Genomic DNA, 25,313 nt, shown 5'->3' on the forward strand with positions numbered 1-25,313 from the left:
ATCACATGGATTGAAAGTAAATCAGGAGTTTGAAGTATAATGTATATAACATTTATGCATTTATAATGAACAAGTGCTCACAATTGTGAAGTGACAGGTGCGCGATAGGGATAAGTGAAGGTGATGTGCAGAGGGAAGGTAGTGCGTGTATATACATCAACAATCAGTGATGACGACCCATCCTGCCAGTTGTCTGGCTAAAACATGAATAAAAAATCATAACATAAAGATGCAGATATATATTCTCTGTCATCTAAGTTTTACACAAATAAAAGAAGGAAACAATGTCAAGATCATGTGTTGTTCTTTGATGCACTGTGAATATTTTCCACTGTGACTTTCCCTTATGTACCACAATTTACCCGGGTCCAGTGGTCTATCGGGTTACCCCATTGATACATAACTCCACTTTATATTACATCAATAGTGAATATTTATTCACTATTATTGTAAAAAATATTTAGCAGAACATAAGGAGGTTGGAGCCCGATGCCATAATAGTGATATTACAGAAGAAATGCACATGACTTGTAAAAAGAACGAGACGGGGGGAATTAATTATAGTGACCCCTAATGTAAGGAGTGATCTGTATTTAGACAAGGTAGGAAGAAGACAATGATGCCATTCTATTACATTAAATGTATATGTAACCTGTACAGTCTTGTGCACAATAGTGCTCATGCAAAACAAAGTGACAAGCACAAATCGGAGCTATCACTTGCACCGACTCTACTGCAAGTTACAAACCATTGTAAGGTAACTGACTTCCATTTGCAGAGAGGAAGCAGTCTAAAAATGGCAGCTACTAATATTAGAGAGAGCGGAAAGCAGTTTTTCTCACTTTGCCACTGGATTTAAAGGTAGCCTGGAGGATGAGGGGAGTTAACCCGAAACCGGTCCTAGGATGCTTGTTTCCGGTCAAGGGAAGACCTAGCTTGGCAGTTCGGGCTGGACTGTTCCCATGAGGCACAGGGTGAAGACTGATTTGCATATGGCTGGGTCTGAACTGGGGTGGCGAAGTGAGCTAAAGAACGATGATGGATTCAACCCAGATCTGTGACTAGGGGTGAGTTTCTAAAAAAGTTTCAGCACTTCATCCATCATCTCCTTGTGTTTGCTTGATTCGTTTTGCAAAAGCCAGGAATCCAAAATCAGCACTATGCGAATGCTAATGCTGAGACTGAGGTCTGATGTCCCTTGCAGGCTTTCATCTCTGCATTTCCAAGAACTCTGAAAAAAAAACATGTGTGATTAATATAATGAAGCCAGAATTTTTGCAAATCCTAATGAATCTCGAATTAATAGCTCTTTGTGCAACAATAGCCCACCATTCATACATTTGGCCCCTGCAGAAATCAAGTATGGATGAAACATTTAATTAGAATTTATCTTCCTGCAATCAGGGCCCCAAAGATACTCCACTCAAAATTATATAAGTATCCATTCAAGCAGACAAGCCGTATTTTAAAGGTTTGCTTTGATTTATCAATTTAATTCTCATGCATGATCACCATCACAGGTCTAGCTAATGCGTCTTAACTAAGTGAAGGAAGCATTTCTGTACCAGCCAGCCGGACCAAGACAACTCACCTCCAGGTTGCGATTGGAATCCTTTCCCAGTTGGCTAAGATCCCCAGATGAGTCGATGGGAAATTCGCCAAAGCATTTATGAGTACAGAAAGTAGTACAAGAGAAGTACCCATTTACTACCTAACAGTAGACATGCAAAGAGAAGATCGTCAACAAACAGCTGGCCGCCTTCCTCGAGACGAACGGATCCCTCGACCCCTCGCAGTCCGGTTTCAGAGCCAACCACAGCACCGAGACCGCCCTCTTCGCAGCCACCGACGACATCCGAGCCCTGCTCGACAACGGGGAAACTGCTGCCCTCATCCTCCTGGACCTCTCTGCAGCGTTCGACACGGTCTGCCACCGCACCCTAGTCCAACGCCTCAGCAACATCGGCATCCAAGAGAAGGCACTGAAGTGGATCACCTCGTTCCTCGCCGGAAGAACACAGAGAGTCCGCCTCCCCCCGTTTCGATCCGAGGCCACCGAAGTCATCTGCGGCGTTCCGCAAGGATCTTCACTTAGCCCCACCCTCTTCAACGTCTACATGAGACCTCTTGCAGCCATCGCACGCCAACACAACCTCAACATCATCTCCTACGCCGACGACACCCAGCTGATCCTCTCCCTCACCAGGGACCCCGACACCGCCAGAACCTGCCTACACGAAGGGATGAAAGACGTTGCCGAGTGGATGAAGAACAGCCGCCTGAAACTGAACTCAGACAAGACAGAAGTCCTCATCCTGGGACCTTCGCCCTCCGCCTGGGACGACTCCTGGTGGCCCCCCGCCCTGGGCACTGCACCCAAGCCAACCGACCATGCACGCAACCTGGGCTTCATCCTGGACTCTTCCCTCTCGATGACCAGACAGGTCAACGCCGTCTCCTCATCGTGCTTCAACACCCTGCGTATGCTCCGAAAGATCTTCCGTTGGATCCCGACCGAAACCAGGAAGACGCACACAAATCTCTCCACGACCTGGGCCCCAAGTACCTCAACGACTGCCTGACCTTCTGCACGCCCACCCGCCAACTATGGTCCACCAGCCTCGCCCTCGCCGCCGTACCACGCATCCGAAGAGCCACCACCGGAGGAAGATCCTTCTCCTACCTGGCTGCCAAGACATGGAACTCCCTCCCCATCCACCTTCGGCTGACCCAGGACCACCTCGCCTTCAGGAGACAACTCAAGACCTGGCTGTTCGAGCAGTAGCACCCCCCTCACCCCAAGCGCCTTGAGACCCTCCCGGGTGAGTAGTGCGCTATACAAGTGATATGATATGATTGATTGAAAGAGAGCACAGTACTATTTGTTTAAATTATAAATGAATGTTCCCTGAACATTCCCACTTTAGATGTATAGGGACAATTTACAAAAGTATATAGGGCTTCATAAATTTGTCCTTCAGAAGGACTCTCTTACATGTCTTTATGAATCAGGCCCCATGTCATTGAGGATGGCATTCTCCAGTTTAATTTTTCCTTTTACAATACAGAGTAATCTAGACCCTCAGTACTACAGGTGCAGTTGAGATGAACCAGGACTGAAACTTCCATAAAGCAGTGGCTTGTTTGACAGACTGGGACTGGGACAGGAAGTATTGGATGGCATACAGTCATGTAATATTCTTTCTGTAGACCGGAGGTGACTTATATAGGTCTTTCAATGTTATGTAACTGCGTGCCAAAAGAATGGCAAACTCTTCTGGACCGCCACAAAAGAAATGCGGGCGGTGAGCCACGTTCTTTCACTGATAAGCTGTAATATTACCAGCGAGGCCTGGGAGGCGCATTTCTCAGAAATATATACAGTTCCACAAAATGATAAGGATACACTAGAGCTGACAAACCCTAAGAGAGCTGTAATTTCTCTCCCACAAGTAGAGGAAGCTATAACCCAGAGCATAGGCTGCAATTCCCCAGGATTAGATGGGGTGCCGATAGACCTCATTAAACATAATCCTGAAATGTGTGCCCCCCTCTAGCTCAATGTTTTTAATAATTTACCCAACTCCCCACTGCCTAGCACATGGTCGACCTCCATTATTGTACCAATCTTCACAAAGAGCGATCGTTCTCAACCAAGTTGCATTTATAGGCCCATTTCTCTGATTGAAAACAACATTGAAAATACTAGGTAGGGTGCTATATAACAAGATCAAAGATTGGACAGAGGAGAACACTATTTTACAACCCTGTCAATTTGGTTTTAGAAATAAGATGGGCACAATTGAGCAGTACCTCAATTTAAATTTAATAATTGGGAAATGCTCAATCGCTAAGCGCTCACCAATATATTTGGCGCTCATGGACTTGACCTTCGCATTTGATTTTGTTAACAGTTCGCAGTTAAGGTCTGTCCAGTTGGAAACTGGAATGGATGAGGCAATAGTGCATCTTTTAACTTATCTGCATCGAAACTTGAAAGCTAAAATTAGAATTAACACGCAAGGGGAACTTTCCAATGATATTGATGTTTCCAGAAGGGTAAGGCAGGGCTGAGTTTTAACTGTTTGTAGGTTTCATGAACAATAGAGCAAATCATTCTTGCTCCCCTTCTTTAAGAAAGATCTTATGTTGATTTTAGAGATGCCTTCAAAACTCTCCTCGAATTGAGCGAGGATGAATTGATAATCTGTGTGGGTACATTTCTGAAAATTACCGTTAGAAGTTGCATTTCAATGAATTCTGTCTAACTGCATTTTTTAGTCTGTAATGCACTGAAGAACTATGCGATTTTAATAATTTTATGCCTATGTATATATTTATGTATTGTATGTGTTTGCCTTTTTTATGATTATGTATGCGCTTGCCTCTTTAATGGATATGTTTTTTTATCCGAAATAAAGATAATAGATTGATTGATTTTATGTGAACTTTCTGTAAATGCGCATTATTAGACTCATTGGGGCTGATTTACAAGCCCCTTGTGCCACTTTTGCGCCACTTTTCCCATGTTAAAAGTGACGCAAAAGTGGCACAAGGGGCTTGTAAATCTGCCCCATTGTATATTAATCGTATCTTATGAGCATACCTGAAAAACCACTTGCAGCCGCCCACACTGAAGCTCGACAAGTAGATTCTAGTGTATTAAAATTGTTTTAGACCTAAGTTGAGATCAACAATGGAAATATTTTACAAGATTACAGCAACAGTAACACGAATCCAGTATTGTACACGTACAAATTAAAAACAACTTTAGGAAGCATGACATTTAAAAAGGTTAAGAAATACATGTTCATTCGGTGGAATCATTATAAAATTGATGACTTCATCTAGATTAGGTATGGTAAACTTTATTTGTAAGGGATTTTAAAAAGATTTGTGTATCTGAACTCAGACAGAACAGCATGCACATCGTACAGAAATGCATTCACTTTCCACCAAGAACCAAGGTGAATTCACAAACTCAGTGAAAGCATTGCAATTTTTAATGTCCTGAATGTAAATGAAAGGGCTATTGAACTGCTGACATGGGGTTGTGAAGCTGCGTAAGTTCCATATACATTTCTGAATGTAAAACTACCCTGATTGACAGAGCTATTTCTCCTCATCTTTGTGGTTTGTGCGGCTGTTGATGGGGGCGTGGGGGTGTTACAACAGTGGGAGCAAATTGGGACCATAGTACCATCTGATAGTGTGATCTATGAAACACCTGCTCATCAGCCCACCGTGACACAATATGCCTAGAAATGTACCTTGGTTTGCTTTCAGTTGCCAAATAAGTCTGTGGTGATGTTTTGATTGTTTAAATTGTATTAGGATGAGTGATGGCTGGTTGGTTTAATCATGGGTTTAGTTACTTCACAGTGCCTAGTTTCACCATCATTGCCATGTTTGTGATTACTTTTTTCTTTGGATGAAATCAAATGTGGCTGCAGGAATTAAAGTGAGAATCATTGACAGACATTTTAGTTTCTAAACCTGTCAGAATGTAGATGGTTTTGACTAATGTATATCCTGTTGGCAAGCACACAAAGATTGTATGATAATTAATGGGACGAAAAAAGAAATAAAGATTTCACTTCATGTCATGCGAAAAAAAAAGAAATAGCATGAAAGACATTAAAACTCAATGGTAATCATAAAAATCAATGACAGCTGTCACGAACAGACAGGTACATGGGCAGGCTGAATCTGCTTGTATCTGCCTCTGCCATCAAATGCTACGTTTAGACAACCACCCTCATCTCTCAAGCAACCATCCTAACCCCTATCATAACCCTACAGTTTGTTGTCAAGAAAACATTAACTACCCTGTCACAGGAGCGTGCTTCTGTCAAGGTGACGCGCGCCATCCGTGTGGCGTTACCCGCCGACTTCTCCAACGGTGACACATGCAAGCGTCTGTGTAATGCTGTCGAATGCACATTGGTCTCCTAAAGCCCGTCACCCTACCGGCATGAGGCGTTTTTGGAGCTCGTAAGAAATGTGTTCACTTAAATAAGCTGAAGATGTCTGGGTAGAAATTGTGCGGAATTCGTAGCAGTGTATGTTTCCTGGAAGTGCCGACGCAGAAAGTTCCACATCTCAGCGACATTCACTGAAAGTGCTTGGAATGAAATGACGACATAAGTTAGTTAAAATAGAGGGAGCAGATTCATGGCAAATTAAAGAAACGATAGTGTACGTGTACACATCAATTTACAAACCAGTTTTCAAATTATGTACACAATTCCTAGAACTCAGTATTAATGTGAATCATTGCACTAAGCTGTTCTAACTTTCAGGCATGTATAATGAGTCAATGATACTATTTTGGCCTCGCCTATTAGACAGCACCTGACATATGCCTAACACCAGCGAGGACTACTGAATTGGTTAGTGGCTGGTAGCTATTTAAAATAATTAAGAAACAGCAATGATTATGTTGTAAATAATTAGGATTGGAAATGCTTTCAATCTAAATTTGCGATCCTGTGAATTAAACATTACTAAGGCTCGTGGAAAGGGCAGTGTTCTTCAGGGTGTCTCAATCACTTCTATATTTAGTCTATGTTTGAGAGGTAGATCCTTTGTCTTGCTACATCTCATCCACCTGCACATTTTAAACTTCATCTTTTTTCTCTAAAGCACCCTCTTTTCACTCTCTACTAAATGAGCTTCCTCACATCTTTTTCACTTTACCACCCCCCAAACACACAATGCGCCCAGTCACCTGTATGCGCTGCAGTTACTTTTACTTTGGTCTTGCCAATATTTTGACAACTGTTTACCTACTTCACGCACATTTGTACAGAATCATCATTGCAACTTGCACACATGATCATTACTCTGTGCACTCTGCAGAGAGGCCAAGGATCGAATTGCCTTGTATCCTGAACACCTTTTTTGACCCACTGACAGGCACTGTGAGAAACTCGTACTGTGTCAACCTCCACTCAACAGCTCACAGTCGTAGCCGGATATACACAGCTGGAGGGACGCTGCACAACAAATGCACTAAGAGTAATAGGCTACACGAAAAAAATACAGACGCACTACATCCTGGAATTAGAAGACACTCAATCAATCAATCAATCAATCAATCACTGTATTTGCAAATTGCGCTACATACCCGTGAGGGTCTCAAGGCGCTGAAGGGAGGGGGGTACCTGCTACTGATCGAAGAGCCAGGTCTTCAGAAGTCTTCTGAAGGTCGGCTGGTCCTGGGTCTGTCGTAGGCTCATAGGGAGAGCGTTCCAGGTCTTGGCGGTGAGGTAGGAGAAGGATCTGCCGCCGGCGGTGGTTTTCCGGATACGAGGAACTGTGGCGAGGTTGGCGGAGCGGAGGAAGCGAGTGGGGGTGTGGAAGCTGAGTCGTCGTTGAGGTATGTGGGTCCGGTGTTGTGTAGTGCTTTGTGTGCGTGGATGAGAAGCTTGAAGGTGATCCTCCTGTTGACGGGGAGCCAGTGTAGGCCTCTTAGGTGGGGTGTGATGTGGCTGCGTCGGGGGACGTTGAGGATCAGTCGTGCCGAAGCGTTCCGGATTCGTTGTAGTCGTTTCAGGAGCTTGGTTGTTGTTCCTGAATAGAGGGCGTTTCCGTAGTCGAGTCTGCTGGTGATGAGGGCATGGGTGACGGTCTTTCTCGTGCCGGAGGGATCCATCTGAAGATCCTACGGAGCATCCAGAGGGTGTTGAAGCAGGAAGCGGAGACGGCGTTGACATGCTTGGTCATGGAGAGGGCAGAGTCGAGGATGAACCTCAGGTTGCGTGCGTGGGTTCCGGGGCTGTGCCTAGCGATGTGGGCCACCAGGAGTCATCCCAGGCTGAAGGGGTGGGACCGAGGATGAGGACCTCTGTCTTGTCTGAGTTCAGCTCAGTCTTCTGTCCTTCATCCAGTCGGCGACGGCCTTCATTCCTCTGTGGAGGTTGGCTTTGGCGGTGTGGGGGTCTTTGGTGAGGGATATGATCAGCTGGGTGTCGTCGGCGTAGGAGATGATGTTGAGGTTATGTTGTCGTGCGACGTGGGGAAGCGGTGCCATGTAGATATTGAACAGTGTCGGGCTAAGGGAGGATCCCTGTGGGACGCCGCAGATGATCTTGCTGGTTTTTGAGCAGAATGGTGGGAGGCGGACGCTCTGGGTTCTGCCGGAGAGGAAGGATGTGGTCCAGGCCAGGGCCTTCTCTTGGATTCCGGCGTCCTGGAGGCGTGCTGATAGGGTGCGGTGGCAGACCGTGTCGAAGGCTGCTGATAGGTCCAGGAGGATGAGGGCGGCTGTTTCTCCTTTCTCCATCAGGATCCTGATGTCGTCGGTGGCGGCGAAGAGGGCAGTCTCGGTGCTGTGGTTGCTGCGGAAGCCAGATTGGGAAGGGTCCAGGATGTTGTGGTCTTCGAGGTAGCGGGTTAGCTGTTTGTTGACAATCTTCTCTGTTACTTTTGCCGGGAACGGGAGCAGGGAGATGGGCCGGAAGTTCTTGAGGTCCTTGGGGTCCGCCTTGGGTTTCTTCAGTAGGGCGTTGATCTCGGCGTTCTTCCAGCTTTCCGGGAAGGTTGCTGTCTTGAAGGAGATGTTGATTGTTTTCCGGAGGTGGGGCGTGATGGTTGTGCTGGCTTTGTTGAAAACGTGGTGAGGGCAGGAGTCGGATGGGGATCCGGAGTGGATGGAGTTCATGGTTTGGATGGTGTCTTCGTCGCTGACGTTGGACCAGGCGGTCAGGCGACTGGTGCGGGTGGAGGTCGCAGGGGTGGTGGTCTTGGTGGTGGGTGCGGGGGTGTCGGGGTTGAAGCTGTTGTGGAAGTCGGTGATCTTGCGTGAAAGAAGGTGGCCAGGGAATCGCACAGGTCTTGTGTTGGTGGGATGTCGTTGGTGTTGGAGCTGGGGTTGGAGAGTTCTTTCACGATGCTGAAGAGCTCTTTGGTGTTGTGTGCGTTGTTGTCTAGGCGATCTTTGAAGGCAGTCCTCTTAGCGGTCCTGATGAGTTGGTGGTGTCTGCGGGTGGTGTTCTTGTGCGCTGTGTGGCTGTCTGGTGAACGGTCGCGGAGCCATTTCTTCTCCAGCTTCCCACAGGTGTGCTTGGAGGTCCGGAGGTCTTCGGTGAAGCAGGCGGCTTTCTTGTTGGTGTGGTTGGTTGTGGAAATCTTGAGAGGGGCGAGGGTGTTGGCGCAGTTGTTGATCCACTGTTTGAGGTTGATGGCGGTGGTGTCGGGGTCGATGGGGTCGGCGGGTGGTCTCAGGGCGAGGGTGGTAGTCAGTTGGTCCTTGGTGACCTTGCCCCAGCAGCGGCGTGGCAGTTGTTGGGTGCGGTGGTGTGTGGTGGGTTTCCTGAAGGTGAAATGGACGCATCTGTGGTCGGTCCAGTGGGGTTCGGTAGCGTGGTTGAAGGAGACATGGGGGCTTGTGGAGAAAATGGGGTCCAGGGTGTGTCCGGTGGCGTGGGTGGGTGTCGTCACGAGCTGTTTGAGTCCGAGGTTGGCGAGATTGTCGATCAGGGCGGTGGAGTAGGCGTCGTTGTTGTTCTCGAGGTGGAAGTTCATGTCCCCGAGGAGGATGTAGTCCGTGGAGGCGAGGGTGTGGGTGCTGACGAGGTCGGTGATGGTATCGCTGAACTGTGGTCGTGGTCCGGGTGGTCTGTAGACGAGTGTTCCTCTGAGAGTCGTGTTGGGGTCGGTGTGGATCTGGAAGTGCATGTGCTCGGCAGTGGTGAGGGTGTCGTCGGTGTTGGTCGAGACTCTGAGGGTGTCCTTGTGGATGATGGCAATCCCCCCTCCAACTCCGTTGGTGCGGTCTCTGCAGGAGATCTTGTAGCCCTGTGGGATGGCTATGGCGATGTCTGGTGCTGAGGTGGCGTTCAGGCAGGTCTCCGTCAAGAAGGCGACGTCGGGGGCGGTAGAGTCTAGGAGGTCCCAGAGTTCGATGGCGTGCTTGCGGGTGGAGCGGGTGTTGAGGAGGATGCAGCGGAGGTAGTTGGGTTCTCTGGTTGGTGGTTTGGTGGGCTGGATGCTGGTGAATCTGCAATTCCGGCAGGTGAAAGGCCCTTGGGTGTGCTTCGGGATGGCCCGGTAGCAGGGGTGGTTTCGTCCGGGGTTGAGTGCGTGGAGGGTGCTGGAGTCGTAGTGCAGTCTGGGGTTGCGGGGTCCAGGGGTTCTGGCGTGGGCGCCGTCCGGGGGCGCGGATGGTCGCAGACGGGCTTGCCTTTGGTGCACCAGCGGCACACCAGCGGCACACCCGCTGCGCGCGTCCACTGCGCGGCCGCTGCGCGGCCTCAATAAGAGGGGCAGAGGGAGGGAGGAGCAGATGGGAGGTGGGAGGCAAGGGGGCGGGGCCACAGGGACGCATCGGCGGGAAACAGAAGCGGGAGGGCACGGAGGGCGAGGGGCGAGGGAGCAGGGAGAAAGGCAATACGGGCACAGGTGATCAGAAAGCAGGATGGGCAGAACAACAACAATCAGGGGTAAAAAAACGGGCACAGAAAGCAAGATGGGCAGAACAACAACAATCAGGGGCAAAAAACGGGCACAGAAAGCAAGATGGACAGAGGAAACAGAACAGTACTTAGCAGCGATACAGACGGGGCTCACGGGTCACACAGGGGGCTGTGTGGCGGTGAGGGGAGCGACCTGCCAGGTGACAGGGACACTCTAAGGGAATGCAATATTAAGGGGAAAACGTGGAACACAAACAGGAATTAAATTGTTGGATTACCTTGATGTTTTTTACATAAATTCTTCAGAAATAAATCAGAGTTTTTGATTTCAAAACTTTTATTGATTTTAAAGGAGTAAAACATGAACAAAGCTTATCAGAAATCATACATACATAATCATAAACCATATATAAACATAAATCATATATAAAGTATACATAAGATATATAGGGAGTGAGCGTAGGCAATTGCAAATAAACCTGAGATATTGAGTTAGAAAGAGTCATTTGCTGGAAACATTATGGGGGGGGGAGACAGGAGGGGATAGTGGGGCATATTACCAAGAATAGGCGATAATTATCACTAAGCTTGGTTAGAGGCAATAATTTTATCGCCGTGCTTCGCCTATTTTTATCGCTTAGAAACCTTGCAATTATCAAGGTTTATCTCCTAAGCGATAAAAATCGGCCGAAATGCATGAATATCGCTGTAAAGTCAGCGATATTCATGCATTACCGAGCAAATGCTCTTAGCCATGTTATCCACCTACCATTGGATAACATGGCTAAGAACTGCTCTGGGCAGGCGTTAGCTTTTGGAGATAATCGCGCTTATTTCCAAAAGTAGGTAATAGGAGATAGCGATTTTAGCGACTGTTTCCAGTCGCTAACACCTTGGCACGCCCACTTTGCATGTCATTAGCGATAAATATCGCTGACATGCAAAGTGGGCCCCAAGATGATCGCTATCTCCTACTAGCTATCGCTAACTGGTGTTAGCGACAGCTAGGTAATAGGGCGATAAAATTATCGCCGCTTTAGCGGGAAAAATTCCCGCTAAAGCGGCGATAAGGCCCTTGGTAATATGCCCCAGTGTTTCTCACACTTATCCGAGTAAATGGATATATGTTGGGATTTATGTAATGTGGTAGCCAGTTGCTGGTGAGTCGGTGGTGAAACAAATGGTAAGTCTGGAGTAAACAGTGCATCATCGACTAGGATCTGTACGTTATAACCACTGGTCTGTGCTTAATTTCGGTCCTATGTGAATTAAGTGATACCGGTCCTCTGAAAGGTTAAGGGCACCTTTGATGTAGGGCGACTCATAAGTGTTGTGATTGGACCGGCGCTGTCATGTGGTAATTGTGGGGGGAGTGTATGAGATGAGAGATATCTATGGTAATAGGCTTGGCTTGATCGCAAGTGATGGTCAACACGATTTAATAAGGAGAGAGGGCTGTGAAGGGGGGGGTTCAAGGAGGCTTTCTGGTAGCGAAGGAATCGATCAGGGTTTTTGCCTGTAAAGCTAAGGGACATAAATATAGGGCCTGATAGGAACCTGTTTTAATGTCTGTTTTTAATTACTACTGGGTCTTAGAACTGCAGGGACTCGGCCCATTTAAAACCTTGCCCCTGAGCTTCTCCCCACCAGCACTATATTTCTCTCATATGTTGCTTTTCCACCCCCGCCCTTCCTGTCTGTGTTGCTTGCGCCACCTTGTGCTGCATTTGACCCCTTTCAGGTTTAAAAAAAAATAAAAAAATACCTTTTGCACTTTCTTTTCTTTATGGGTATTGACCCAATTCAGATTGGTAATGAAACAGAAAAAAAGCGCCTGTTTCATTTTGAAGGCTTGTGCGTGCATGGTGCATGTGCCTACAAAATTACACGGACAACTACATCAAGGGCCTTATCTTATCCTTTACCCATGCCACACTGCATTGGGGATGCTGTACATCATGGCTAAAAGCACAAATTGGAAAAGCCATTAAGCCATAAAGTTGATACCTATTGGGTTTGCTAATGCTTGTCTTTTCACACAGTACAGCATAGAGTAAGGGGCAGGGCTTGGTCCATTTCAGCCACTGGCAATTTCCAGTGTGAGTGACGGCATTCTACCCTTTGACAAGGAGCACATCTCCACACAAAGTAGTTGAGACCAAAGCAGTTTTTGTTTTTAGCTAATATTTGTGTAATGTTGGTGAGGGCCTGACTGCTCCCTCAACAATAAAGTTTTACAAAACTTTGACAAAACAAGCATTGACATGGGCAAAGACTTAATGGCTTTGCTAATGCTTGTTATTATTAAGGTATCAAGGCGAATTTCAGCAAATTAGTAAACTGCTTATCAAGTCAATCTTAACCCTTTGTTGAGATAATGATAATAAAAAAGATTCTGATCTCATGATGATGGCTCCAACAAATCACTTATAGGTTTCTAAGGGTACCTACGCATCGAAAACCAGTCTATTTTATTCACCAGGAGCTCTGCGATTCAATCACCCTCTTGTAAGAAACTTCTAAGTAGGGATTCTTGACCCGTGGTGCATAGCATCTCCATAGGTTGGACACATGAGCGCCAGTACATCCTTTAAAATTGTCCCAGAAGCAGCCTTCCTGTCACTGAAAGGAAGGGGTGGACGGATCCCAGTCACGGATTCCATTCCGCATAGACAGTGCTGTCCACTTGATAATACGAATCTTTCACAGTCAATAAGATTCTATATTACGGAGGATGCCCATGTAAATGGGAAAAAGTATGGAGCGACTGGCAGGAATATCGGGGTCTGTAAAGAGGGACGCTTAGGTATAGGAAAGAGAAAGTGGCATAACTGTGTGAAGCTGATTCCGAAAGGTGATAGTTGATGTGACCATTGTAATTCTGATCTTCTGATTGATTATATCCTTTGTGTCAAATCCTCAATGTACTGTCGATTGAGCACTGTAAAAATTAAAAAGAATTTAAACCAAATAAAAAATTCCGTATTATGGAGTAGGGGCAAATCTGAAGAATTTAGGTAATTCTTTGGAAGTGAAAGGAAATGTCAAGGAGTTGCTGTCCCTGAGGATTCATAACCTCAAAGAAGGGATCACTGTCAGACTAGTGGGGCCTTCCTACTGGCATGAAACCCGTATTTTCCTAAGGGGTTTTGGGGCCAAGGGTAAGGCATATTTTGGGACCCCCGTGTTCGCAATGTTACCACCCATTTCTGTGAAGTGAAGCCTGTATGATGCAAAAAAAACTTTCAGAAAAGGGGTTCACACATAAACAGCTGAAATATGTCTTTCCATGGCCAACCAAAAACCTTAAGATTCCATGGGCTAAGCGAGTAAGACTAATTGGAGAGGGGGGAGAGGCTGAGATATAGAAATAGACAGTGGTGAGCCAGATAAAAAGAAAGTTTACTTTCCCAGATGCCCCTTGTAAGGTGGGGCCCTGGGCAGTTGCCCACTTTGCCAATGCCTTACAACTGCAGGAAACCTGGGTTTGAGTGCTGGGTCACTGTGTGATTGAAATGATTCTATTCAAAAAGGGATGTCCTTAAACCCCCTTAAAGAATAGACTATGTGGAAAATATACTGGGGCAAAAGTTAAACTCTATATCTTGACTGGTCCTTTGTACATGTTTTTTTAATTAAATGTTTGTCGTTGGGTTTGACAGCTCATACAGATGATTTAAATGACATACCTTCATCTATTGGACTGTACTTATGCTGCAGATCGCTGTAATAGCCAGTTCTCTACAAGGCTTTGTTTCACCATTAAAAAAAAACCTAATGTAACTTCTATATTTTGCAACTGTAATGTTTTGTGTGCCTTTAGCGTGCATCTGTGCACGAGGTTGTGGTATTGAGCAGACGCTCATACACGAGTTCATTGTATATGTTCAAAGTTGATTCTTGGTTCTGGAGTCGAACCGCATCGGCGAGGTACTTGATGGTGTTGGTCAGTTGCTTGCCGTACCTCGTAGATGCTGGATGCACCTGGTTGTGGGTGTCTTATCTTGGATTAAACTGAAGTGCAATTGGATCTGACCTTGGAGTCCCTTATTGCAACAACAACAAAATTCTTGATCTGTTCGGTGACTCTGCTATTTTATATTGAGGCCACTCTTGGCAGCAACTAACCACAGATAGGAGTTTGGGCATATTTAGGCACACATCAGTGCTTAAGTGGAGCCAGTGGCTGCCGGTGGGGGTCACTGGGGACCCACACACTCATTTTTCCTCATCAGTCACTTCCCGGAAGCAAGAGAGGAAAAACACAGAAAACGGAAAGAGGGAGGAAGAGAAAGACAGATAATCCGTCAAGAGAGAAAGCAGAACACCTTTAGGAGTGAAAGAACGGGTAGGGAGTGTCTGCCAGCGAATTAAAGAAACCTGGGGTGGATTCAGGATTATGCACCCTGACATTTTATAGCGCCGGCTGCAGGTGTCTGAGCAGTGCTTTGGGTCCCGGCCCATATTATTTTACAAATAAAACACTGGGCACACTACGTGAATAGCCCATTGACCCTCAGTGGCACCTGCATAAACACTCACAAATAGCAAGGAGGCTGCTATACAATGGTATTGACTTGCTAAGGAATTTACTTAACTGTCAAACACATTCTACACAACCCCCTCCCACTCCGCTGCCACACACCCTCTCACAGAAGATGCTTCAATGTGGCTTCTGAAAAGCCAGAAGAGGAGAACAAAAGCGCCTTTAAAAAAAAAATGTTTTAGTTTACCTTACGCCATGATTCTGCTGAAACGGAGTCTCGCATATGTCAGGCTGCTGTTAAGTGGGTCATGACTGAAACCTGCGGGCCAACGATAAACTGTTACAATGTGGTGGTAATTGAAGGCTCACCTAAACGTAGGAAAAAAATCCGTGTTAACTGTGTAAGTGTAAGGTCTTTTCAGAGCTGTGCTTGAATGTCACCGTGTGGCCGCTCCCGAATGCGCTTGAGTGAATGAGGTGTGTTTTGCTCAGTCTCACACAGTGAATGGGCCTGAACGAGTGAGTCTGGGCTCCAGCAAGGGAATGCTGGCTAGCTGGAGATGGCCTCACGCCACCTTCAGGCATGGATAGCAGACACACACTCGGCCCAGCGTCTAGAGGTGCTGAAGTATGCACCAGCAACCTATTTGATCAGGATAGCCCAGTAGCGTTATTTTCAGATTTCAAATTTGGTTATTCTGTGCTCAAAGCAGTGAAAGCAAAATAAAAACTGTTTTTCCACTGCAGTTAGTTACATCACCAAGGAAGACCCTTGCTTCCCTGGTTCTCCTCTGTCTCCCCTGGGGCATTAGGGAACCGACTAAAGAGGTAGAAGGGTGGCTGACAGTCTGCCGTCTCACCCTGCTGCCCCTCGGGGGCCTCTGAGTCTCGAGAGTGGCAGGGGTTTAAGCATGGTACTCACTCTACTAATCACCATCACCCATGTCCGCCGTGGGCAGGGGTGCAGAAACTAGGGGTGCTGGGGGTGCTGCTGCACCCCCTTGAAACCTGAAAGAGTTTAGCTAGAGAATGAACAATAAAGGGGTCCTTCAAATGTTTTTCTTCTGCCAGCATTTGTAGGTTGTTTCAAAGACAGGCTATCACATATTTCCATTGGCTTTAGCGAGCTCATGTTATTGGCCAGCATTCCCTCTCCAAAAATGGTTCCAGCACCACTAGCCCTGTGTCTGTAGAGACGTGCAGCTGACAAGGGAATCCCAGGCTGTGCAAATGTGGGACTAAGGAAGCTGCTGTTAGCACATCTAAAGGTGAAGAGGCAGAAGGAAGGCAATAAGGGGAATATGTACAAGCCACTATCGCCATGAGAACGTCACTTTTACCGACGTTGCAGTGGCGGTAGGGGTTTAGCCTTATTTACAAGGCAGCGTTAAGCCACTTAACGGAGCTTAACACTGCCTTGTAAATAAGGCCCCCCTTTCACGCTATGCTTAGCGTGAAAGGGGTGGGCAGTGGGTATTGTGATGAGCGTTCCACCGCAACACCCATTATTTTTGACGATGTCCCCTATGTACAAGGGTGGCGTACATAGGAGGCAGCGTCAAAATTAAGACCAGGGAAAATCTGTTCTTAAGTTGGAGAAACGAGGAGAAACGAATTATTTCTCCTCGTTTTTGCTTTTTCCATGTGTGCTGCCTTGTGCAGCACACATGAAAAATGCTAAATGCCTTGGATTGTTTATTTTCAGGAATGTCCCCCTTCCTGAACATAAACAATCTTAAACGCCATTTTGTGACTTTCTTGTGTTCTGCGTTAAGAAGCACACATGAAAGTGACAAAATGGCATTTTAGGATTGTTCATATGCCGGAAGGGACACCTTCCTACACATAAACAATACTCCCCTGCATGCAGACACCTTGCACTATGGTGCGAGGGTGCCTGCGTTGGCGCTACACTGCTTAGTGTAGCGCCATTGCAGGGGGAAACGCAAGGCTGACCATATTGTTGTAAATATGGCGTAGCCTTGCGTTTCAGAAGTGGCAGAGAGAGGTGTTAAGCCAGGAAGGCTAACACCTCTCTCTGCCACTTCCTTGTACATATCCCCCTAAACGTTTACTTATGTATTTTCAAAGCGCACTTGCTCTGAAAATGAGAAATATGGTGTTGGATGCAATACAAAGGAGCGAGGAAAGAGAAAAATACAAGTATTAGCAAAGCCAATAGGGGTTCGCTCATGCAAGACCTATTGGCTTTGTCAATTTTTTTAGACATGTGGCACAACAGTGCTGGCTGCTGTGCAACATTGCTTTTAGTAAAGTTTAAAAAAGTGTTATGATGCAGCCAATGTTGCCCGTTTTATTGCACTTTTTTTAGGTCATGTTGCACAGTGGCTCACGCTGCTGTGCAATATATTTAAAAAAACATTGACAAAGCCAAATAGCTCTTGCATATGCAAACGATATTTGGCTTGGTTAATGTTTGTGTGGTGTACAGTAGGTTTGGAGGAGGCACGGGGAAGTGTGCTGGGGGTAGAAACATAACAGGTAGTGAGAGGATGGGGAGGGACAAGCAACATGAAGGAGAGGCAGAGGAGGAGGGAGGGAGCAGCAACATATCGGACAGCGGGATAAGTGTATGGGGAAAGCAACACGAGGAAGGTGCAGTGGAGGGAGCAGCAACCTAACAGACTGTGATGCAGCAAGCAACATCAGGGAGGAGCAGGGAAGAGAGCAGGAACACAGCATACAGCGGAAGGAGGACAGGTACCTAAGGTACCCCCCTGTAACTCCATGCACCGAATGGCAGGCATCATGTGGTGCCTGCGACAGGGTGCAGGGTTTTACACACACACACCCATTTCCCCATAGGAGCTTGTGTTACGGCTGTAACACAAGCTCCCATAAGGAACAATGAGAATCCAACAAGTAGTGTTCGGTCACATCATAATCCGGCGGTCGGAACCGCTGACTGCCTATCGGTCAGTCCCGAGTCCAAGTCGGTCGGAGGCTTTCTGACTGGCATCGTAATGAGCCCCTAAATGTACTACTTGAATGCAAGGTAATTTAGTAAACATACGCTACTAAATAACAAAAAACTCAGATTAGCACTTGTTAATTCAACAATACCACCTGTCAACATATAAGGCTGCCAAATTCTATGGCAGGACGGAGGCTCCGATTATGCTTACTCGATTTCTTTACTGAAACACAGCAGCCAATCAGTACACAGTAAAGAAATAACAAACTACATTACCCATAAACCCTGGGTAACCATAGAGTATGAGAGAGTATATAAAGAGACATAGAGGTGAACACTTCCTCTTTCTTTGCTGCTGTGCAGCCAGTTAAGTGCCTTAATTCATTACATTGTTATTTATGCATTGTGTGTCTAGATAATTGCACCGCTTACTTGTCTATGACTTGTGCTCATTTTCCGCGCTGTCTGCGCTCTCTTTCTCGCTGCTCGGCGTGTTGCTTCGAGGTCGCTGACCTCGTTTCTAGTGTTGGTGCCAGGTCGCTTCCTTCGTTTGCCTTTTCACTTATTGGAGCGTGTGTTCACCTCCTGCGTTACTCAACGCGCATTTTGCGTTGTTTTCTGTTTGTGTGGAGCGGGAGTTGGAGCTGGTAGGGTCGCGCTGCCTCGCGCGTCTCTTCCTATTCGGCAGCGGCTTCGCGCATGCGCGAGTGCTTTGTTTACACGTCCAGCGAAGGCGTGTGTTTTCCTCAGCCGTCAGCTGCCTCTGACGGAGGAAACGTCTGGTGTTTTTCGACGCCAGCCCTTTGGTGCTGCCGATTGAGCTCCCTGACGCCCTCTTGCTACTTACTTTGAGGGTTGTATAAATTAACATAGGCTCTGCCTAGAGTGACAGAATTTTGCTGGTATTCGGTGCGAGTCCTCCCTCCACGAAATATTGTATTTTGGTCAGGTTTTTCCTGCATTTCAAGACTTGCACTAGGGGTATCGCTCCCCCAATTTGACTTTGCCTTCTAAAAGTTCTAAAAAACTTATCACTTACCTTCCTGTGGGCTGTACTTGGTGGTTTTTGTCACCATGGTGAATTACTATGATGAGGAAGGTGAGGATTATTATGAGGAGGATGAGCCTTCTGCGTCCCTTGATGACTACATGGGCCAGGCATTGTTTCAGGCGATTGCGCCATTGAAAAAACATCTTTCTGACTATTCAGCCCAACAGGGTTGGGTGCCTCCTACCTCTAGTCGTAGCAAAAAATCGCCAAAGAACCCTCACAAATCCAAATTTGCTAAATTGGCCAAGACCCTCTCTGCTCCTTCATCGAGGAAGCGTGCTCCGCCTGCCCGTTCGGACCCTCCGTCCGACACAGATGATGGGTCGTCTTCTTCTTTAACGTCCTCTGTGTCTACTAAGCCTCCACCTTCCAAGAAATCTCGGAAGGAGCACTATGTTGATGCACCCTCTTCTCCTAAGGTATTGACATTTAATCCTGCGGACATCATTCATCCCAATTCCTCTGCTTGGTTGCCATCCCCCGAGGTGGCTGACTATGCCCAGTCCCACATCCGTTCCCCTTTTGAAAAAGATGTGCGAGCTCGTTTACGCTCAGAATGCCCTCGCCCTGACTTTTCAGACAAGCTTGCTTCCACGCCTGATGTAGACCCTACCATGATCACATATATGCGTAAGTACTCTAAAGATCCTACTAAGGGTTTGGATAGGTCGTGGCGTTCGTGCCAAGACAAACTTCTGGATTTGTTGGACCCTCTCACAAAGATACTGGACTTGGGCTACAGGGCAAAGGAGTCTGGCGATCCAATTGACCCAGATGATTTGATTGGTTGGTCCCAGCGGGCTGTCTGTTTTCTTGGTAATGCAAATTGTGCCTTGTCGGCGGAGCGTCGTCGCTCCATCTTGATGAAGCTTGATCCTCGTCTCACTGATTTAGCGTCTTCGGAATCTGGCCCCCAAGCTCAAGGTTTGCTCTTCGGAGCTCCTTTTCTCAAAGAGCTTACTAAGTTTGTTTCGACCTTTAGTGGGCTTGATAAGGCTCAAGCGAATCTGAGACGGGCTTTCCGCCCGGTTTTCGGCAGGGCCGGACGAAGGGGACGTTCGTCCGGCCGTGGGTCAGACCAGCCCGCTCAGCGGGGGAATAAGTCCCACAGAGGAGGACAAGGACCCTCCTCCAACAAATCTTCTTTCTACCCTTCCAGGAAAGGCCGAGGGCAGTATGGCAAAGGCGGTTACAACGGTAACCAAGGAGGACGTCCAGATTCTTCCGCCTCAGGTGAGCTTGATTCTCGCTTCCAATGTGATTTTGGGGGTAGAATTCAGTTTTTTCTGCACAATTGGCATTTGATCTCAAACGATGCCTGGGTGCTGGAGACGGTGCAAGGGTACAAGATAGAATTTTACTCTCGCCCTCACCAACATCTCCGGCCGCGCCCTCTTGTTTTTTCCCGACCTGATCAGGAGGTTATCTCCACAGAAATCTCTTCACTGTTGGCCAAAGGGGCCATTGTTCCGACGTCTCCTCATCCCCAGGGCTTCGTAAGCAACGTTTTTCTCGTGGAGAAAAAAGGGGGAGGGTCTCGTTTAGTACTCAATTTAAAAGACTTCAACGGTGGCGTGGTCTATCGTCATTTCAAGATGGAAGGTATCCATCTTCTCAGAGATCTTCTTCAGGAGGGCGATTGGATGGTTCGACTGGATCTAAAGGATGCCTATCTCTCAGCTCTCAGTTTACGCTCCTCATCGTCGCTTCCTTCAGTTCCACTGGATGGGCAGCTGGTACGAGTACAAGGTCCTTCCTTTCGGCCTTTCTTCCACTCCGTGGTGCTTCACGAAGCTCCTTCGTCCAGTGATGGAATCTTTGAGGTCACGCGGAGTTCGGTTGATTGTCTACCTAGACAATATTCTCCTCTTGGCTCAGTGTCCTGTTCTTCTTCAATCTCATTTGCAATGGTCCGTGGATCTTTTACAATCTTTGGGTTTTCTAGTGAATCCCCTAAATCAAATTTTTCTCCATCTCAAACTATGGATTTTCTGGGCTTTCAGATAGATTCAATCTCATGTCAGTTACTTCTGCCAGGTCAGAAGATCAGATCCATCAAGAGGGACTTGAGGTTACTTCTCGCTCAAGAGACGGTCTCTTTGCGCTCCGTGGCTCGGATTGTGGGTCTTCTCTCATCCTCCATCCAGGCGATTTTTCCGAGTCCTTTGCATTATCGCGCGCTTCAACGCCTCAAAATCCGTCATCTCCAGAAGGGTCTTCGTTACTCAGATCACGTCCCTCTTTCAGAGGATGCCCGGACGGAGATGATGTGGTGGCCGGACCACCTGGAATCTTGGAACGGCCGCGCGCTCTTCGGGAGGACTCCCGATGTTGTGATAGAGTCAGATGCCAGCCTCTGGGGTTGGGGAGCCCGCTGCGGTTCAGTGTCAACAGGGGGTCGTTGGTCTCCGGAGGAATTGTCTCTCCACATCAATTGCCTAGAGCTTCTGGCTGGCTCTTTCGCGATTCGATGTCTCTCTCCTCTCCAAACGAATTGCGCATTCTTCTCAGAATGGACAATGTCTCAGCAGTTCGTCATGTGAACAAACTGGGGGGCACCAGATCCCGACTACTGTCGGAAATTGCGAAGGATTTCTGGCACCTGTGCTTGAACCGCAAGATCACTGTTATTGCCGAATATCTGCCGGGCTCCCGCAATCTAATTGCGGACTGGAACTCTCGCCATCTGCGGGATTTCAGCGATTGGAGGCTTCATCCTCGGATATTTCGCAGGTTGTCCCAATTTTGGGGGACTTGTCATCTGGACCTCTTTGCCTCCCGACTCAACACCCAGGTTCCCCAGTTTTACAGTTGGAGGCCGGATCCGGAGGATCTAGCCACGGATGCATTTCTTCAGGTCTGGCCTCCTCTGCTTTGCTATGCATTTCCGCCGTTCCTCATGATTCCCCGAGTTCTGGCCCGGGCCCGTCTATTCTCTTCGGAGCTCATTCTAATAACCCCTCTTTGGAGGGCTCAAGCGTGGTTTCCAGTTCTTCTGGAGATGAGTTGCTCGACACCGCTCCTCCTTCCACATGTATGGAACCTGTTGCTGGACCCTCTACGGGAACCACATCCTCTGGTACTGTCGGGCCAGCTCCTGCTTGTAGCGTGGAGAATTTCGGGGAACGCTGGAAAATCCAAGGCTTATCGGGAGACGCTACAAGATTCATCAATGAGGCTTGGGCCCCTAACACACATAAGCGCTATAAGTCAAGTTGGAAGCGTTGGTGTGATTGGTGCTCACTGCGGTCGGTGGATCCCGTTTCAGCGGATCTTACTTTGATCATTAACTTTTTGGCTTCTATGGCGTCCTCTGGGCTTGCTTACAGGACGATTAATACTTTTCGTTCTGCAATTTCTGCAGGTCATATTCCTGTGGATGGTAAACCAGCGGGAGAACATCCCCTGATCTCAAAATTGTTGCGGGGAATCAGGATGTTAAAACCTCCTAGCCCCAAGTATGTTGCCCTTTGGGATGTTTCTATTGTCTTGCGTTTTCTGTCTGATTGGCCTTCCAATTCTCTCTTATCCCGCAAGCAACTCTCAGCTAAGCTGACTATGCTCCTGTGTTTGGTTTCTTGTAAAAGAGTGTCTGATGTGCGGGCTTTAGATCTCGCGGGTCGTACCTTCTCGCCTGAAGGTGTCTCTTTTGTCATTTCAAAGCGAACTAAATGTAATACAGCTGCGGTCTCTTATCCTTGCTTTCCTCTCAACCCTCAGTTGTGTGTAGTCCAATGCCTAAAGGATTATGAGGTAAGCACTGCTCCTTTTCGTACTGATCCACAAGGTCAATTGCTTATTGCTTTACAGAAGCCTTTCAAGCCTGTTTCTCCAGCTACGTTGGCACGTTGGTTACGTTGGCTCATGCAAGAAGCGGGCATTGATATCTCCCTCTTTGGGGCCCATTCTGCAAGAGGAGCAATGGCTTCCAAGGCTTTTTCCATGGGTGCTAGTCTTCATGATATCATGAAGGCTGCAGATTGGTCCTCTGAGTCTGTTTTCAAAACTTTTTATTTTAAACCAATTGTAGATGTTGCATCTGTTGTGGTGGCAAAGCTTTAAACAAGCATAATCGGAGCCTCCGTCCTGCCATAGAATAAAAAATTTGATAACATTCGTGCCAAGAATTTTTCATTCTATTAAGGACAGGAGGCGAGGATTATCCCACCCTTTCATTTGTTGTATTTATATTATGTTTACTGCATTTCTGCTGTATCATACTGTTTACTGTTAATGAAATGTTTCCCACCCTGTTCTGGATTCTATGTTCAATTCTTTTGGGGAACAGTTTTTACGGCTTCTGTTTCACTTCTTCCAGGCTCCGACCTTAAATGAAGTGTGCCGCGACTTTATTCTCCTGGTTGGTCTGTTGCTGTTCCTGTGGCTCTGGGAGGTTCCTTCTCCTCTTCAGCCGGACGCTGACCTCTCCGGGGGACGCCTTTGATGGATTGTTTGAGTTTTCCGTTTGATCTTTATTAACTGACTTTTGGACAAAGAAAGAGGAAGTGTTCACCTCTATGACTCTTTATATACTCTCTCATACTCTATGGTTACCCAGGGTTTATGGGTAATGTAGTTTGTTATTTCTTTACTGTGTACTGATTGGCTGCTGTGTTTCAGTAAAGAAATCGAGTAAGCATAATCCTCGCCTCCTGTCCTTAATAGAATTGAAAATTCTTGGCATGAATGTTAGCAAATTTTTAATTATATGCAACACATCAACTCCACTCTCATGCAGTTAGGAAAGTAATAGCACCACAGGCCATGTAGAATTTAACACCATTTCCACATTCTCATTCAGACAGCACCCAGAGATACAGGTGGTCAACTGTGCTCTACACCCAAGATGTTATTTTCCCTGAAATCCTTATGTCAAGGCATATGTTGGCATTGTTGATGGAGGCCTACCTTGACCAAGTGACTCATCGCTTATTGTCCTATCACCCACCAATCATTCCTGAGCAAAATCCTCCAAATGTCATTCCATGCAGAGCACCATGGAAAACAAATGCAGCAATACCCGCCACCAGGAAAACAAATCAGATTTCAAGTCTTAAGGATATGCCTACAAGCCAAGAGGTGACCAACACCTCACCAATGCACTGAAAGCAGGGTCCTGTCTCCATGCAGACCCTCCAGGATATCGCGATTTTGCGATTTGCCGCGAAATCGGCACTTTTAAAAAAATGCCGCGATTTTTACACAAATGCCCGCGAAATCGGCATTTTTGTAGAAATCGCTGCATTTTGATAAAAGCCGCTATATCCTGGGGGGTCTGGGGCCACTTATGTTGTTTTTTGGGGCGGGCGGGAAGGACACAGAAGCACTAAAGAATAAATGTCCGGGCTTAATGGGGCATTAGCAGCTCACTGCGAGGGGCTTTGAAGTGCCCCTCCGGCCTCTGGCTCCCCGCTGGAGACCCTCCCAGTGACTGGGGCGAGGCGCCACCCTCTCCCCTGGAGAGCTTTGTGTCACTCGCTTGATAGAGGGCGGTGACTTATGGATGGAGAGGAAGAGAGGGGGTGAGTGTAGAACCCGGGCACCAAGCAACGCGTTTGTTTACAAGGTAAAGGGCATCTTTTCCATGTGGAGGGGCATGTCGGAGGGAGGGGGAGGGTAGAAACTGCTGGGAAATGACAACCCTGACGCCTATTCCTCCCCGCATGACTCCCCATCGCCCTCTGACACCCCACCCCAGCCTCACATAGGATCGAAAACCAGGAATATAATTTACTGAATGCCTTGCCGAGAACTGCTAACATCAGTAAGTAGAAGCCCGGGCAAATCGCTGAATGTGAGAGTACAACTTTTAATTTATTGACTCCTGCTAACGTCAATAGTCTCAAAAGGACCTTTCAATCTATTGGGTAGCCCCTAAAGAAGCAACATGCTCAGAAAACTGTTGCATAGGCTAGCACATAATTATTAGTCCTCTCAATTCCATTAAATATTACTTTTCTTTTGTATCATTTGTACCTCACATGTGTGACACATGAATGTGAGAACTTGGGGCATGAAGTACATGCAAGGTCACATCAGGACAACTTACCAGTTGAAGTATGCTGTATTTTTCCTTTATTTTCCCAAAAATACGAGATCTAATTGAGAAGACACTTAGGGCCTCATTTACAATATGTTGACGCACAGGAGCGCAGCAAGCCTTCGTGCAGAGTGATGTCATCATGTGGCCTAAGTTTAAATCAAAAGAGGCGGCAAGCAAATTAAACATAGCCACAGGTTCACAAGTGGGCTATCTTTAAGCATGTGAATTAGTTAAACCTACAATCAAGAGTGTTTCTATGGAGGAATGCTTGAATTAGTATACATACACAGCTTCATGTTGTTAAATAACTAAAAAAAAATAAGATATCTGTGTTTGTTGTAGGAAAAATGGACAAATAAAATGCCGCAAAATTGCCGCTA

The 25,313-nt window shown here is 47.0% G+C and overlaps 1 long non-coding RNA gene across 1 annotated transcript; it reads right to left on the reverse strand.

The window, feature by feature from the left end:
* Positions 1-554: 554 nt before the first annotated feature.
* Positions 555-25,065, reverse strand: LOC144753350 (uncharacterized). Its single transcript, XR_013594312.1, has 3 exons — positions 24,940-25,065; positions 15,152-15,223; positions 555-1,231 (listed from the first exon to the last, which is right to left on the reverse strand). It is a non-coding gene; the product is annotated as an uncharacterized LOC144753350 (long non-coding RNA).
* Positions 25,066-25,313: the final 248 nt, after the last annotated feature.

The sequence above is a fragment of the Lissotriton helveticus genome, chromosome 5_1 (assembly GCF_964261635.1).
Source record: "Lissotriton helveticus chromosome 5_1, aLisHel1.1, whole genome shotgun sequence".
In the NCBI taxonomy this organism is placed as follows: Eukaryota; Metazoa; Chordata; class Amphibia; order Caudata; family Salamandridae; genus Lissotriton; species Lissotriton helveticus.